The sequence below is a fragment of the Cervus canadensis genome, chromosome 3 (genome assembly GCF_019320065.1).
Source record: "Cervus canadensis isolate Bull #8, Minnesota chromosome 3, ASM1932006v1, whole genome shotgun sequence".
NCBI classification, from domain to species: Eukaryota; Metazoa; Chordata; class Mammalia; order Artiodactyla; family Cervidae; genus Cervus; species Cervus canadensis.
Window position 1 is genome coordinate 60,489,779 of NC_057388.1, and position 18,455 is coordinate 60,508,233.

Below are 18,455 nucleotides of genomic sequence, written 5' to 3' on the forward strand. Positions count from 1 at the left end.
GGGTATCGTCTGCATATCTGAGGTTATTGACATTTCTCCCGGCAGTCTTGATTCCAGCTTGTGCTTTCTCCAGCCCAGCATTTCTCATGATGTACTCTGCATATAAGTTAAATAAGCAGGGTGACAATATACAGCCTTGATGTACTCCTTTCCCTATTTGGAGCCAGTCTATTGTTCCATGTTCAGTTCTAACTGTTGCTTCCTGACCTGCATACAACTTTCTCAAGAGGCATGTACATATACTAGTTTACATGTAATAATAATATTATGAACATTTGAATAATTAGGACTTTATTTCGAATGAACATTAGGGCATCATGAAATACCTGGAATGTTGACTTTCAGGGTCAAATAAACCAGTTTAACTGTTTTGCTTAATTTGAACCAAACTTTATTTAGCTAAAAATGGCCAATGACTCATTTCTTTTCTCACATGAATTAGAATAATCAGTGGTGACGTGATTATAAGTAAATGCAGTTTTCTGAATTGCCTTTAACTCTACTGTGAAAACATCATAACTTTTAAACCACCACTTCTTAAAGCACATGATAACTACTCACACTTACTTGAAGTTCTAAATCTTAAAATTCCAAAGTTATGTACAGCAATAGAGCTACTTGCTTTAAACTTATCATCAAATTGGTGAGCAAATTCTGACTGTCTTAGTGAGCTGCAAATTGAAACTGGAAGATGTACAGAATTGCCTAGCTCTTTGAGATGCATTTTAATATGTCCTTCCATATTATTCTTTTACATTATATTTTTTAGCTTCTACCCTTCATTTTTCCCTCTTTAATTTTATTTTGTGAATTTCCCCTAAAATAAAGACTATCAGAATCCATTAGAATATATGCAGTCTGTTACTTTATTTTGCCGTTTCATATAAGAAATAGACGACTTTGTTATGAATATCTCCAAATGCACAAACACTACTCCTCTGCTTTCTTTCTGTGTCTGATTAGTTCTTTCATGTTAAATATGCATCGCTCTTGGTATTCTGAAGTATCAAGTCTCTCAGGAAAATGATTGTTTTAGCTATCAGATTTTATCTGAAAAAATATAATTGGAGAATGTCAAGAAGAAAGTACTAATAAATGAACCTTAATTGTTTCATTAGGATATTGTTCAAGAATAACCCAAAGTAAAAACAATGGTGGGGAAAAACTCACTGAGGATTTTGTTATTCATAAACTGGCAGTTTACCACATTTTCCTAAGTGAGACCCCATACTGCCTACACAGCTGAAGAGAGGATTGAACATTTTATACAGATTGAGTGTACATTCAACTTAAATAATAATTCAGGTCAGAGAGAGAGGAGGGGATTTGCTTAAGTGGAGAAAGCCTAGGAACCTTCATTCCTCCAAATCTTTAAAAAGGAAGAAAATACATCCTGATCTCAATTCTGTGAGTTGAAAATCAAAAATATGGATCAAACAGATTTGAATCACATTTAGAGTTTTGGTTTAGTCGCTAAGTCATGTCTGACTCTTTTGCAACCCCATGGACTGTAGCCCACCAGGATCCTCTGTCCATGGGATTTTCCAGGCAAGAATACCGGAGTGGGTTGCCATTTCCTTCTCCAGGGGATCTTCCCAACCCAGGGGTAGAACCTGCATCTCCTGTGTCTCCTGCATTGCAGGTGAATTCTTTACTGCTCCGGCCATCGGGGAAGAGTTTTAGACTCGTATAATAAGAGTTTAAAAGTGAAGCTACCAAATTTCTTTAAGTTTGTGTGTGTGTGTGTGTGTGTGTGCGTGTGTGTGTGTGCAGAACTGGTATACTATACAGTACCTTAAAAAAGTTTTCAAATGACTTTATTTTAGTCTGATAAGCTTTACAGTACAACTTATATCTAGAAAGAATTAACTTAGCATGATAAAAGGATCATGTATTAAAACTGGGTAATAGTTACTATTTTTGAGAATTATATGAGTTCTGCATTTGGATTTCTTTCCTTGCACAAATGGAAATGTAGTTTTTGACCTGTTTATGAAGACATCTTGACATTCAGATACAGACATGCTGGTGTGGCTAAAACCAGTTCATTTAGAGGTAAACATTTTGCTTTGAGATATTTAGAGTTTAAGAATACACTGAACTAGTTTTAAAATAATGATCCTTGAGAGGGAGAGCTGCCTATGTTGAAAGATACAGCCTGTGGAATTTCTACCTTTTGCAAGGTTGAAATCATGGCAGGTCCAAAAACTGATGCCCAGTTCCATTTCACGGATATTAAAAAAATATTTCGTTGCTTTGATGGTCTTATCTTCCTTCAAGTTGAGGTTTAAAAAACCTCCAGCTATGAAAGCAACATAAACAGGTTTAAATTGTACCTCATTTAAGTTCCAATGCCTAGAGAAGCTAATGTTAACTCATCATGTGATACTCAATTTGTACTATAAATTATGAACTTGGGAAAAAAATGATTCTCAGACAGAATATATGACTTAACAATCTGTATTGTCTTTCCCTGGCTTAAATTTATTGCTCCTTCATTACTTAACATTACTTTTGTATTTTAAGGTATTTTATACACATTTGTGAATTAATTAGGCTGGATTTGGCCATATTCAGGGGCCAAATTTTTAAGGAGATTGGAGGGTTTTAATCCAACCCTGTTGATAAAGATTGTCTGTGAACAGCAGGTCTCATTGTTTCCCTATCTCTTGCTCCTCGCTGATCCAGAATCTGTGAGACTAATCACATTTTCTGGTCACATCTGACTCTGTTGAATGCACAGAGACTCTACCTTTATCTAGTTAAACAAGGGAGTTAGGAAAATATGAACATGAAAAAATAATTGAAACCAAAGTTACATTATGTTAATCAATTTACAGGTGTTCATATGATATTACATGCCAACAATATCCAGAAATAGTGACACTATTGAGTCTGTTTGGAATATGAAGTTCTTCTAATACCATGCTAGGCATTTGCAGTAAAATCATGTAGCAAGCGAAAATAAAATGACAAAAAGAACATCCCTTTCTTCTTAAGAATATTTTATTTCTTCTTACTGGGGGTTTCTGGTAAAGTTGTTCTAGTCAAGTGATCTCAATGAGCTGAAGGGGCTAAGAGGTGTATCAAAAACTGTTGGGATCCACAGAGATTAAACAAAAATGTTCAGAGCAACATTAGCCATGATAACCAAAAGGTAGAAACAACCCACATGTCCAGCAATAGATGAACAGAAAATTATCTGTACAATGGAATATTATTCAGTCACGAAAAGGAATGAAGTGCTGATACCTGCTATAGCATGGATGTACCTTGAAAACATTACATGTTTTCAAAACATGAAACGATACCAGGCATGTAAGGCATGATTTCTTTTATATGATGTATCCAGAATAGACAGATCCATAGATTTGGGAAAACCTATAGAGACAGAAAGCAGATTATGGGTTACCAGAGATGGAGGTAGGGGAGAATGGGGAGTGACTGCTTTATGGGTACAGGGTGTTTTTTTTATGGGGTGATGAAATGTTTTGAAACTAGAGAGAATTGGTGTTTGCACAATTTTGTAAATAAAACGCTACTGAACTGTATACTTTAAAATGGCTAATTATAAGTTTTGTGAATTCTACTACCAGTAAAAGAAATACAGGACAGTTTTGTTTTGTTTTTTTAAAATCCAAGTCCCTAGTTTTCTCAGCCCCATATTTTAATTTGCCTCCCAGGGAGCATATTTTTAAAAATTTAATTATTTTTTAAGTGAAGGATAATGGCTTTACAGAATTTTGTTGGTTTCTGCCAAACATCAACATGAATCAGCCATAGGTATACATATGTCCCCGCCCCAGGGAGCATATTGACCTGCAAGCCCACATTATAAGGGATGTGAGTGAGGTGACTGCCTGGCTTAGGGTGACTCATCCTCATGTATTAAGCAATCTGGAAGCTTGAGAGCAGTGCATTTCGGGCAATTTGCTGATTCCTTTAGGCAGTCTTAATGCTGAGCCCCGTGGGCAGCAAGAACTAGCATGTGATTACAGCAGAAGCAATTACTCTCAGAAAAGCATCATTAATTTCAAAGGTTCTTGTCCTGAGCTCTATGGCTAAGTGGAGACAAATTAGGATGCTGTCTAGAGGAGAGAAAGTGCAGTCGTTTTCCCCTCTTTAGTACAGAAAAGAAACCTAAAGTGGTCTATTCCAAGTAGTTAATTCTTCCTTTGGGTGCTAGGTGGAAGTTGGGGGGTTGGGGGGAGGGTGGTAGGAGGCAGGTTAGTTTAGGAGGCACCGGAGGCACGGGATTTGCATCAATTCTACTGCAAACTACTTTGGTTCTTTGCTGCTTTGTTTCCTTGGCGATACAAGGAAGCTGTTCACACAGGGTCTATTTTATGAGGTGGAAAGGGCAGTGGACCAATTTCAGGGGTCCTGGTGTCTAGAGTCTGCTCTGCGATCTCCTTTTTGGGCCTTGCTGTTCAGTAAGGTAAATCAAAACAAAGCAGAGCAGGATCATCTCCCAGGTCCTTCTTTAGACGCGGATCCTGAAACAGATTCTTACTAACAAAGAGTTTGAAGCATTTGGACGGTGTGCTCTTACTTTTTGCTTCTAAAACCCCACTCAGCCAGCATACATTAATAAAAACAAAATGAAATAGAAACCCCAAGGAATGCAATGGGAATTTGTCAAGATCATTGACCTGATTACCTAGGGTAGTAGCTGCTCTCTCTCTGAGGCTGAAGATAACACACATTAGGCAGATAGTATATGGTAGGCTTTGTACTATTTTTTTTTTTAAATAAAGATTATGTCATTGAGTGTTATTTTGAGGTATTACTATCCCCATTTTACTAAGGTCTAAAGAGATTGGAAAACAAGCCCCCAATCTGGTAACCAAGATTTGAATCTAAGTTTTTAGAGCCCTCCAAATCCAGGGCTCTTCCTACATGACAACAGAGCTGATTTTCTCCGGGAGATGACAGCCTATACTACACAATGTCTTCTCACGCTTCTCCCCTTTCTATTTCCATAATAGAACTTTATTCCTTCAAAAGATAAAACCACAACCAATCTTTAAAATTCTATATCCCCATTTCATTTTATAGCCAGATAATATGATTTCTGCTTCCATCTTTCCACTGACACACGCCACAAAGGGCAGTTTCTAGAACATATGGGTGTACTGAATCATATTCTTGCTGGACCTCTCCCCGGTGGTTGCACTGTTGACCAACATCTGCCTTCTTCTGGTTGCCTGTCCTGGTCTCTCCTGATCCTACTCCTTCTCTGAATATTCTTCTTCTGTCTCCTTTGAGGGCTCCTCTACTCAGAATGGTCAACAGTGGAAATGTCCATTGCATTGCAAGGGAAGCCCCATCACCACTCACAGTTACACAATTGTTGGATGAGAGCAGCTTGCCTAGAGGGCAACCAGATTCACTGTTTGAGAAATTCTCAGGGGGTGGGGGATGGGATGAACTGGGAGGTTGGGATTGACATATGTACAAGACTATGTATAAAATAGATAACTAATGAGGACCTACTATATGGCACGGGGAACTACTTGGTGCTCTGTGGTGACATAAATGGGAAGGAAATCCAATTGTGTTTACCTATAGCTGATTCCCTGGCTGTACGGCAGAAACTGACATAGTATTGTAAAGCAACTGTACTCCAACAGAAAACACAGAAAACCAACACGACTCTCTTACAATGTTTTAAATGGAACTGTTCATGAAATACCTTAAACCCACACTACACCTCCAAAAGGCACTGCCGTGAAATTTTTAAGGGCAACATAAATTCTAGAAATTGACAGTCAAAAATAAGAGCAGAAGGAAAATTACCAGTAAATGGAACTTCCACAAACACTCTCAAGTTCTAAACCACTGCATTAAAAAGTTATTGCCTTAAAACACTTGAAGATATAGAACTAGACAGATAATGAAGTGAATTAAATCAATTCTTTGCAGTTCCTATTATACTTTCTAAATATGAAATTGGAACTTTCTCCATCTTATAGACCTTATCCTACATCTCAGGTGAAGGAGCATGCTGAGATGCATACTCACCAAATCACTCTCCAAACAAAGATCAGTGATTCTAATTTCAGCCAGATTGACTTCTGACTTTTTTTTTTTTTCTGAATTGCCATATGGACAAAGTGGAAGGCATCTTAGAAATAAAAAGTTTTTTTTTTTTTTTTTAATTAAAAAAGGACAGTCCAGTGGTTAAGACTCTAAGCTGCCAAATTAGGGGGCAGGGGCTGGATCCCTATGGGGAAGATCCCACATGTCATGTGGTGCAGCCAAAACAAAGAAGAAGAAAACTCAGTGAATGGCCCCAGCGATTTGGTTCAACTTTGGTTTCTATCTTCAGTAAGGTAGCAAGTGCACCCCTCCATGAGCTGTCAGCCTCAGCTCTCAGCTGACTAGAGTCAATGGATCTTTGAACACCTCATTTACTTTATCCCCTGCATGTTCTGCCTGAATCTCACCAGATGGAAAGGAAGCATGGCAAACCCTCAGGTACCACTGAGATTCTTCAGGGATTCCAGTAATTGGCTGTCTGTGTGAGACAGACGCCTGTGACATTGGTTTCATCATAGCAAGGTCTTGAGAGATTTGGGGAACTGGGTCCATTTGGCTAATCTTTATATTTAACACACACACACACTTGTATAGAAAAAGTTTGAACATGAAATTAGGGTTAATAAAAATAAGGTATGACAACTTGAACTGACTTTGACTTGCTATTTGGGGTGTATATATTTTTTATCTTACAAAGACAGGAATTTTAATCACAGAAGATAGCTACTCTTAGGTGACCTAAAAAACAAACAGTTGCCTGAAGATATAATAATCAACACTCTCCTTACCATATTACCAATCAGAAATTACTCAGCTTACTCTCCACCCATTATCCCTTGCTCTCCTTTCATCCTACTTATCAACATCTATAATACTGAATAATTTTAAATGCTTTGCTTGAGGAATACTATTTGGTTACAAACCCAAGAATGGCTATTGAGCCTTTGACTGAGTGGATAAAGTAGGCTGGAGGTAAGAGATTGCTTAGGGTAATTTCTACAGAGGATGTGTGAAGGAAGGGCAAAGATGGGAGGTGGTGAGACACCAGAAGTAGGTCTGGAGGGGTTTTTCCAGGGAGAATTGTTGGTGTGAAGGGCTGTGTACTGAGGTTCTCCACTCCTGTGTGTCTGCTTCTGAGGACTGTTTAGTGAAAGATCTATGACCAGTCCATTTGCTGAGGAATTGGTCTGTTTTAGGATGTATCAACGGAGAAGGCAATGGCAACCCACTCCAATACTCTTGCCTGGAAATTCCCATGGACGGAGGAGCCTGGTAGGCTGCAGTCCACGGGGTCTCGAAGAGTCGGACACAACTGAGCGACTTCACTTTCACTTTTCACTTTCATGCATTGGAGAAGGAAATGGCAACCCACTCCAGTCTTCTTGCCTGGAGAATCCCAGGGACGGGGGAGCCTGGTGGGCTGCTGTCTATGGGGTCGCACAGAGTCGGACACGACTGAAGCGACTTAGCAGCAGCAGCAGCAGCAGCAGGATGTATCACAATTGCCAAGTCTTTGGATGTGAGGAGAGCAGAGCCTGGGTGCTATGAGTAATGTTCGTGGGAAGAACTTCTGTGGTATAATTAGCAGACACAGGTTTTCACACAAAGTGCCTCCCTACTCATTAAGAAGAACTTGGGTTTGGTTAATCAAGGACCGAATTCTTGGGAAGGGTAACGGGTAGATTGGGAGTAGGAGATAGAGCCACTGCTGCTTGCCTAATCTTGTTAAAAGAAACCTGTTTTTTTTCTTTTCTTTTTGCCAGTTGGGGTATAGTTGCTTTATAATGTTGCGTTAGTTTCTGCTGTACAACAAATGAAATGTGTACATGCTCCTCCCTGTCGTCCCTCCCTCCCGCCCCACTAGCCATCACGGAGCGCCGAGCTGAGCTCCCTGTGCCATACAGAAAAGCCCAGTGTTGTTTGGGACACAATTTCCCAGCCCCAGGTGAGGAATCAGGATTGACTTAAGCTAATCATGGGATCTCACTTCTCTACACTAGTGGTTTAAGGAACTGGGCATATGACCTGGTTCTGGCCAGTGGGATATAGGAGGGGACATTTGCTATGCGATTTCTAGGGACAAGTTTTTTCTCTAATAAAAGAGAGGTCTGCACTAAGAGAAAGCCCTTTCCCACTAGCCCCTTCTTCCTGCTTGGACCGTTATTATGTGAGGATGCAATGCTTGGAGCTTTGGCAGCCATCTTGTGACCCTGAGAAGACGGCCAACACAAGCGCAGAAAAGCAGAACAACCTTGGAACTACCTATCTCCAGAAATTTTCTTAGGTGAGATAAATAAATACATGTGTGGTTTTCTTTTGTTTTACTTTTCCCCATTATTTGTAAATTTAAAAAAAAATCTTAAAAGGTGACGGGAGATGAGGCAGTTGCAGCCACTGACACAGTCTGTTCTTGGATGAAACTTTGCTACAGGAGGAAGCAGGAACCCAGAGCTGCAAATAAAAGAAAGCACCGGCTGGAAAGGGATTTTTTTTTTTTTTTTTCCTCAGGAGGGGAGGAAACTTGCTTTGTCCACAGTAGCCAGGACCTAGCACAATGCTGGCCACTCCCGGGAAGTCAATCAAGCCTTGAGGCGGCCGGCCGAGGATGGACAAGGCAGGGACTGGAAGGGTTAGTTGGGTCCTGACAGTGTAGCGCTCTCCCACTAAGCTCACTCACTCGGGCCACATGGAAACACAGGGCCGGAGGACAGATGCCCACTCGCCTGAGAGCTGGGCGTGGGTCTGGAAAGCAAAGCTCCCCCGCTGATAAGCTTTTGTGTCCAGTCTCCTGGTTCCACACGGTTGTGGTTAAGCAAGCCCTGTTGTTAGTCAGTTTTCCTGATACATGCAGCTGACACAGAACCCAAGTTTTTTCCCCACTTTGTTTACAGGCTAGATGAAGTCAGATGCTTCACTGTCCTCGCCTGGAGTGCAGAGTCGGAGTTTCCAAGTCGCAGCCTGAGGCAGCTGCAGAATTGAGATAGTGATCTGGGGTTGTTTAGGCTTTGCTCTGGTTGCCAGGTAGCATGCTGGGGTCTGGTCCCCACAGAGCTCTCTCTCCATCCTTCACCTCCATCTACGCTCCTGCCTCCTGTGGAGAATGGCATTTGCTGACTGGAGCAGCAGCCCCTCGCTTGGAGGGAGAGCCCAGAGGCAGCTCAAACTCAGTTGGACTTGGGTGTGTTCTGCTTGGCTGGGATCCCTTCAGCCTAGACAAAACTCCTGGAGCTCCCCACAGCTCACTAGTGTAGACACAGTGCTCCACCTGCAACCATCCCAGTCCCCTCTGAGGTCTTCTCTGTTGTGCTCTCTGCCCCTTCTTTCTTTTCCTCCATGCCCCACGTCTTAAGCTCTAGTACAAGTCCTGCTACCGCGTTTACTTAAAGGGTAAGTCATTTAACATTTCTATCTCACAGTTTCCATGTTGCTGGGTAATTACACCTATATTTAATTGTTACTGCGGGGACCAGAGGAAGTGGAAATGCCCTGGTCTCAGGTGGGCATTGCTGTTTCTCCTGCTTTGACCTCATGATATGGTTAAGCTGCCCCTGGGTCTCCCCCTGGGGGTCGGGACCCAGCCCCCTCCTCAAACAATGGAGCTGGTGACTTGTCCTTTGGTCGTCAGGCCATGGCTTCATCGTCTGCTGTGACCCTACTTCTATTCTGAATAAATAGCCTGTTAGACAAACTGGCAAAAGAGTTCTTCAAATGTTAAAAAATAGACAAAGCAAACGCACACAGATCTAAACCACCTCTGTCATTTTCAAAATGCTGCAGATTTGATAAATGGTGGGAGTCTGACATAGCACAGTGGTTAAGAACATGCGTGGGTCTGAGTCAGAGAGACCTAGATTTGAACCTTCATAAACTTGGACAGGTAGCTTAATCCCCCTAAACCGTTTCCTTGTCCATAAAATGGGATTAATCCAAGCTTGACCCTTGCTGTGTTACAATGATGACGACGATAAAGTGACATGCTAACAGGTGTTGATATTTTACTATGGCCAGCATTTTATAGAGAGAGTTCAATGGCAAATTTCTTACTATCTTCACCCATTTCACAGAAGAAGAACCTAAAAAAATGGAGATGTGAGATCATCTCCCAACATCACCCAGCTGTTAATTGTGGAGCTGGGCTTCAAATCTAGGACATTATCAGAAGCCCTGCCCTGAACAATCAGCTAAGTGCTGCATTTACCAAATCCCCCAGCTCATAGGAAGTGCTTAAGGGGGACTCTCTATGATTATTATCGTTATAAAGCACATTGACTGAAGAATCATTAGATGACTTTGTTTAAAATTCCTTAAAATGTTCCAAAGAAGGTAAAATAATAATACAAGCTAACAGATGCAAAAACACTGAAGAATGTTAAAAAATTGGTTTTAGTTTATAATATAACTTATGATTGTATAAATTATTTTAGAAGAGAAGATCCCCAACTTCCTGTTGTCAGATGTGGTCTGCTGGCTTGTCCTTGTGTATATCAGCTTCTTATAGCTTCTTGGTCACCATTTTTGCCTTCCTGCTGGGCTTTTCATGCCCTTGATGGAGCCTCCCAGACAGGCACTGGGGACCAGGCTCCTCAGTCTGACTTTTCTCTCCCCCAGGGCTGGGCCCTGGGCCTGCCCCATACTGGCCACGTGTAAGTTCCCTCTTACGTTTGTTTGTTCCACTTTATGAGTTTCTATTCTAATGGACAGGTACACAAATCTTAGTTTGGGATTTTGATAGCTAGTCTGGAGTGAGTTCATCATGATTAATTGTTAACTACTTCTCAGAGATTAGCCCATTTAATTTTCACAATGAGACTATAATTACTATTAATCTTAATACAGACATTAAAACTCTTTAAGTAGAAAAATCTAGCCAGAGGCATCGGTTTGATTTTAACTTGTGCATGTGGGAGAAATGGAAAGTGCCATCAATCTTTTCCTGGCTTAAGGAAAATTTTCAAATATTTGTACCTTCTAAAAAACACAGATATCAACTTAAATATCATTACACGAGCAATACATTATTAAGAAAGATCATATTTCAAGAAGTGAAAGTAGAGTTACAGATTTTAAGAGGTGAAAGTTCATTTTCATAGTCTGAGTGTCTTAGAAGACTTGTTAGAAAAGCCATCCACAAGGGCAACTTTGTGAGAGTCCTGCTTGCCTTTCTGCAGCTGGAAGAGAGGCCTGTCTTGGGGAGGTTTCTTTCATCAATAGGTGGGAGGGCATTTCTTTTTCATGGCCATTCCTGGTGTTTTTCACTAGTTACTACTGATAAAAACAAACACTACCCTGAGAAACTCAGAACCAACAAGAAGAAAAGGAAACCGGTAGAATAGGATCAGTAACAAAAGGCATAGGAGCACTGTTTATTTTGCACTCTAGAGCCCCTGTCCACACCCACCTCACCCAACCACCTCCACTTTTATTTTTTTGACTTTGATTTTGGTTTATCCTCACTCAGCAGGCACCTAGAGTCAGGGCCCAGGCTGGGGCTGCCTGGACCAACCATTGGTCTGTACTATGTGTGTACAGGGAACACACACACTATGTGTGTGTTTGCACTCTCCAGGGAAACGCAAGCATGTGGTCAGCCAGGTCTTAAGGGATTTGGGTGGGGCGGGGCCACCCTGCAGTGGTCTGACTTCCAGAGAGGAAGCTGGGGACATCGAGGCGGTTCGAGAGGGTGTGGCAGACACCGGCCCCTAGCGCTCAGCATCCCCCACTGGAAGCTGCTGATGTTCTTGCCTCCCAGGTGCGCCCAGCGCGACCAGGTGCAAGTCATCATGCGTGAACTGCACGCTAGTCACGTGGCTGCCATGACTATGGACCACAAGGCTTGGTGCCTTGGCGCATGCGCAAAGGTACTGGAAGTGGTGCACTTTGCAGAAGCAGTTGTCCACAGCCTCCACGCTGGTTGGGGAAGTCGCTCATAAAGTTGACATCCGTTCTATCCCAGCTATCTGGCCACATGCCATAGCCATGGAAGCCCAGCACGCAGGTGTAGGTGGCCCTCTCCGGGTCTCAGCTCTCATAGTGATCCCTTGTCAGCCTCCAGCCCCTAGTGAAGGATCTCATAGTCACCAGAGCTGGACATGATGAAGTTCCCATCCTTGGACCAGGCGAGGTGAGTGATAAGGCTGCAATAACCCACTCAGCGGCCAAAGCAGCTGGACTTGGTACTATCACTCTTCTTCATCCTGTGCTGTACCCTGGGATGTGATGAAATACAGGAGGCCTAGTTAAATTTGAATCTGAAGTTTAGTAAACAGTTTTTTAGTATAAGTATGTCCTATGTAATATTTGGGACATACTTATATTAGAAAGGTATTTCCTGTTTATTTGAAATTTAAATATATCTGGGCTCCTGTATTTTTATTAAACTGACCAAGCCTAGTTTAGGAGGCTGTCCTGTCTTCATTGCATCAACAGGCTTTTGTCTTCTGGCTTCCCATTGGGTTTGATCAGTGGGAGACATTGGTAGGAGGGAAGGTGAAGGAAGAGGAGGAGGTGGGGGTATTCTCCTCAAACTCAGTCCAGATTGACCACAGCTCTGGGGTTGGGTAGCTGCTCCCTTGCCTGACTCTCAGGCCTCTGAGTGGTCTGTCTCTCCTACCTTTGCTGATCCTGGGATACTATGCTCTCCCTTTTTGGTTTTTCTTTATTTGGCCTCATCACACAGCATGCAGGGTCTTAGTTCCCCTCCCGGGGATTGAACCTGTGCCTCCTGTGGTGGAAGTGCAGAGTCTTAACCACTGGTCTGCCTAACCATTCCCTCTTCTTGGTTTTTCTATACTCTGCCCACACCTTTGTAGATGAGACCATTTTTTAGAAAAATTATTTATTTTTTAATTGAAGGATAATTTCTTTACAGAGTTTTGTTGTTTTCTGTCAAACATCAACATGAATCAGCCATAGGAGGCCCTTTGTTTATCACTTATATTGTCCAGTTTGGAGGTGCTGCCTCCTTCCTGTTATACCCTAATTGATAAAACATGTCATGTTTTACATGTAAAGAAGACAATTGTTATCTCTCTTTTATAGATGAAACCAATGAGGGTCAGAGAAAGGTTAAGTAACTTGCCCAAGGTTTCAGTGGTACACATGACGAGAACTAGACAACAAACCCAAATCTGTCTATTCTCAAACTCAGTTTGCTACTATGCCCTACTTTATTAACGAGTTTGAGGAGCCTCGAGGCTGGAGCTGCAGGACAGGTGACATGAGCTTGCTTATGCTTTTACACCAGCGTTCAGAGGCAGAGACAGATGCTGTGAGGTAGACTGTCTTTGGTCCCAGTTCTTTAGTCCTCCCTTCGGGTTGGGCCTACTTCCCTGCCTTCTTTTTCCCCCATAACACCAGTGTTTGTTGCTTTATATGAATACTGCATTTAAAGACCATTCCCTGCCTTCTTGACTTGGGTTTGGCTGTGCGAGTTGCTCTGGCCTATAGAATGATGTAAAAGTCGTGGATGCCATAGATAAACCTCAGTGAGCCCAGTGGAATCTGTGAGACCCAGAAGGACGGAGGAGGGGAGCAGCCCTGAGAACAATGAGGAGGGAGAAGCAGGGCTCCAGGTAGAAAAGTGGGGTTGGGACAGGGGGGCAGGGCAATTTCTGATTGGCTGATGTCATTCAGTATTCAAGAATATGTTTCTAAAAAAAATCAACAACAATAACAAAAAATCAACAGACTGGTTTTAGAAAGCTGGTACATCTTAGCTTAGTCTAATTTTTATAAAGGCTTTTTTTTTTTCCCCTCCAATTTTCTGGTTTGTGAGAGTGGAAGCAACGGTGACCCAAAGATTTCATTTTTAAAAAAAATGGCAGAATTTAAATTTTCAAAAGGAGTAAGTAAAGAAATCTCATGAATTTATCATTTTGCTGGGTAAGCTTTGAGAATATTGTCTTGACAGGAGGACAAATGTAAAAACCATTTCCTAACTCTAAGGGTCTTTGTGAAAAATATTCTTAGCTCAAGACTATAAAAACAGGCAACAGACCAGATTTGGCTCAGGGGCCATTGTTTGCTTCTTAACATAAAACACCCTAAGTATGTTTAAATATAACAGCTGGCAATACAGAAGATATTGCGATTAGTTGTTCCTTTTCCTATGTATTTCTGCTGTGATTTTATGTGTCCTTGTAAATGGTATATGGTATAATGTATATGATGGTGTGATCAGTCACCTAGAGCCAGACATCCTGGATGTGAAGTCAAATGGGCCTTACAAAGCATCACTATGAACAAAGCTAATGGAAGTAATGGAATTCCAGCTAAGCTATTTCAAATCCTAAAAGATGATACTATGAATGTGCTGCACTCAATATGCTAGCAAGTTTGGAAAACTCAGCAGTTGCCACAGGACTGGAAAAGGTCAGTTTTCATTCCAATCCCAAAGAAAGGCAATGCCAAAGAATGTTCAAACTACTGCACAATTGCACTCATCTCACATGCTAGCAAAGTAATGCTCAAAATTCTCCAAGCCAGACTCCAGCAGTACATGAACCATGAACTTCCAGATGTTCAAGCTGGTTTTAGAAAAGGCAGAGAAACCAGAGATCAAATTGCCAACCTCCGTTGAATCATCAAAAAAGCAAGAGAGTTCCAGAAAAACATCTACTTCTGTTTTATAGATTACGCCAAAGCTGTTAACTGTGTGGATCACAACAAAGTGTGGAAAATTCTGAGAGATGGGAATACCAGACCACCTGACCTTTCTCCTGAGAAACCTGTATGCAGGTCAAGAAGCAACAGTGGGAACTGAACATGCAACAACAGACTGGTTCCAAATAAAAAAAGGAGTACTTCAAGGCTCTATATTGTCACCCTGCTTATTTAACTTACATGCAGAGTACATCATGTGAAATGCCAGGTTGGATGAAGCACAAGCTGGAATCAAGATAGCCCAGAGAAATATAACCTCAGATACCCAGGTGACACCACCCTTATGCCAGAAAGTGAAGAAGAACTAAAGAGCCTCTTGATGAAAGCGAAAGACTAGAGTGAAAAAGTTGGCTTAAAACTCAACATTCAGAAAGCTAAGATCATGGCATCTTGCCCCATCACTTCATGGCAAATAGATGGGGAAACAGTGAAAGACATTTTGGGGGGCTCCAAAATCACTATAGATGGTGACAACAGCCATGAAATTAAAAGATGCTTGCTCCTTGGAAGAAAAGCTATGACCAACCTAGACAGCATATTAAAAAGCAGAGACATTACTTTGCCAACAAAGGTCTGTCTAGTCAAGGATGTGGTTTTTCCAGTTTTCATGTGTGGATGTGACAGGTGGACTATAAAGAAAGCTGAGCACCGAAGAATTGATGCTTTTGAACTGTGGTGTTGGAGAAGACTCTTGAGAGTCCCTTGGACTGCCAGGAGATCCAACCAGTCCTTCCTAAAGGAAATCAGTCCTGAGTGTTCATTGGAAGGACTGATGCTGAAGCTGAATCTCCAATACTTTGGCCACTTGATGTGAAGAAGTGTCTCATTTGAAAAGACCCTGGTGCTGGAAAAGATTGAAGGTGGGAGGAGAAGGGGACGACAGAGGATGAGATGGTTGGATAGCATCACCGATTCGATGGACATGAGTTTGAGCAAGCTCCAGGAATTAGTGATGGACAGGGAAACCTGGTGTACTACAGTCCATGGGGTCGCAGAGTCAGATATGACTAAGCAACTGAACTGATAATGTATATGTCTTTCTACCTTAGTGAGCATAGATTGATACACACAACCCACGTACAAATTTCATATAAAATTGAAAGAATATTTTTACATACATATGTTTTATATTATCTATAATTAAAAACATCATAGAATTATGTTTGTTGTTTTTGTTTCAGACACTTGCTCAAAACTGGGTGGGAGGGGACAAAACAGAATAATCAGCCCAATATGTGCAGATGTCCTTTAAAGTCTGAGGGAATTACAGATATTAGATTTCCTTTCCTAGCTTTATTTCCTACTATAGGGTAATGGCAGTTAAGAGCAATTGAAGCACTCTTGCTAATAGCCTTTAGATTTCAATCACAGGACTTTTGGCAGAAATTCACCCACAATAAAACCCATGGGGCCTTGCTGGGAAATCAGTGGCGTACTTGCTTCTCTTTTCCTACTTCTGTCTTGGGCAGATCCCTGCATCTTCCCTGCTCTGCCTTCACATGGCTTCAGGTTCCTGCTAAGAACAGTGCTGCAGGCAGCCACTACCAGTCAAATGCAGGCACACTAAACCAAACTGATTTGTCATGTGTGTGATATTTTTGTCTCAGTCTTCATCTAAGAACGCTTAGTTGTTGAAATTTATCATAAGAAGAACAGCTGAAAAAACTGGGAAGGGAGATTCATGTGACTTTCAAATTTGGTCTTTTTTTTTTGTACTTAGACCAAGAAATCTAATTTTTTTTTTTTTCATTCTTTGCTTCTTTGAAGTGATTCAGTTTAATTTAAAACAGCTGAGGCAAAACATGAAATTAAGTAGCATAGAAACATATGGGGAAAGTAGTGTCCACAGATCAGCTCTGGGATTTTGGTAGATGACGTTCTCCAAGCAAATGGATGGAAGCCAGGGGTTGCTGGATTATAGAGAGGAACAGTTCCAAGATACTCATTCTTTCCTGATTAGACCACCCCTGGATCATGGTCTTCTGTCTTGGAATTCAACTTTAAAGGAATTCAACTTTAAACAACAACTAGAGAGTATTAAAAGCAGCACAATGGAGGAGAACAAAGGGCCAGAGCAGCCTGTCATATGGGGATGAGCTGATGAAGCCAACAGTTGGCTTGGAAAAGAGAAGATTGGTGGGAGCACAATAGGTATCTTCAGATATAATTTTATCACCTAGAAGAAGGCTCAGGTTCATTCTGTGTTGCTTTAGGGAATCTTTTAAATAATTGGATTAAAAAATTGTGGTTGAATACAAAGAGCATGAAATTTACCATCATAATCATTTATAAGTGTACAAGTCAGTGGTGTTACATAAATTCACATTGTTGTACAACCAATCTCCAGAACTTTTTCTTCTTGCAAAACTGAAACTCTATACCCATTAAAGAACTCCCCATCTCTTTCTCCCCCAGCTCCTGGTAATTACCATTCTACTTTCTGTTTCTGGTAGCTTGACAACTCTAGGTACTTCATAAAAGTGAAATCATACAGTATTTGTCTTTTGTGACTGACTTGTTTCATTCAGCATATGTCCTAAAGGTTCATCCATATGATAGCATGTGACAGAATTTCCTTCTTTTTCAAGACCGAATAATATCTCACTGAATGTGTTTAGCACATTTTCTTTATCCATTCATCTCTTGATGGACATTTGGGTTGGACTTTTGGCTATTGTGAATAATGCTGCTGGGCACAGGGAAATCTTCTTGAGATTCTGCTTTCAATTCTTTTGGGTACATACCCAGAATTGGTATTGCTGGACATCATATGATAATTCTATGTTTAACTTTTTGAGAAACTACTACAGTATTTTCCATAGCAGCTGGGCCATTTTATATTGTTATCAACAGTGCACAGAGTTCCAATTTTTTTCATATCCATGCCAATACAAAGATATAGTATAAAATACAATATTGTTGTGTTAGTCGCTCAGTCGTGTCCGACTCTTTGCGTCTCATGGACTGCAGCCCACCAGGCTCCTCTGTCCATGAGATTTTCCAGGCAAGGATACTGGAGTATTTTTTTGATAGTGGCCACCCTGGTGATTGTGGTGAGGAGCGTTTTGTAACCTATGGGAACCCATGCTCCTTTTGAAGGAAAAAAAAGTCTCAAGCCCTTTAAAAATGGTATTTGAAATTTCAATAAATTTAATATCTTATCCCCAAACAAATCTCAGCAATGGTAAATTTACTTTGCTTTCCCAATCAAACAGATCCTCAAGTTTCACCAGGGAGATTTTCTTCCTCCCTGCAATAAAGTTTTTCATCAGAATTTCCAGAGCAGGGGTTGGCAAATGATAGTTCACTGATCAGATGTAGTCTGCTACTGTTTTTGTTTATTCCTAGAACTAAGAATGATTTTTACATTTTTTTGATGGTTGGGGAAAAGTCAAGAATATTTTTTGATATTCTTATACAAGAATAATATTTTGTGACAAGTGAAAATTGTATTACATTCAAATTTGAGTGTCCAATTCAGTTCTCAGGCGGGGCTGTATGCTGGTTCAGCCCCAGCTGAGAGTGGGCCGAAGTGCAGAGCCCTGGAAGAAGGAGAGAAGCTTAACTACAGTTTGGTTAACAAGCATTTGGTTTGACTGATCAGTGGAGATGAAACAGTTCAGCTAATCATTTATGAAGCAAAGAATGGGAATTTGTAGGGTCACTGTTTACCCTTGTCATAAGTAAACAAAGGGACATTCTTGAGTGTTAGTTAAGTCATCTGTGAAAGGGTGATGTTTTTGGTTGTAAGC

General features: G+C 41.1%; 1 pseudogene; it reads left to right on the top strand.

Annotated features, from left to right (window-relative positions):
* Positions 1-2,192: 2,192 nt before the first annotated feature.
* Positions 2,193-2,319, top strand: LOC122438042 (annotated as a pseudogene).
* The last annotated feature ends 16,136 nt before the right edge of the window (positions 2,320-18,455 follow it).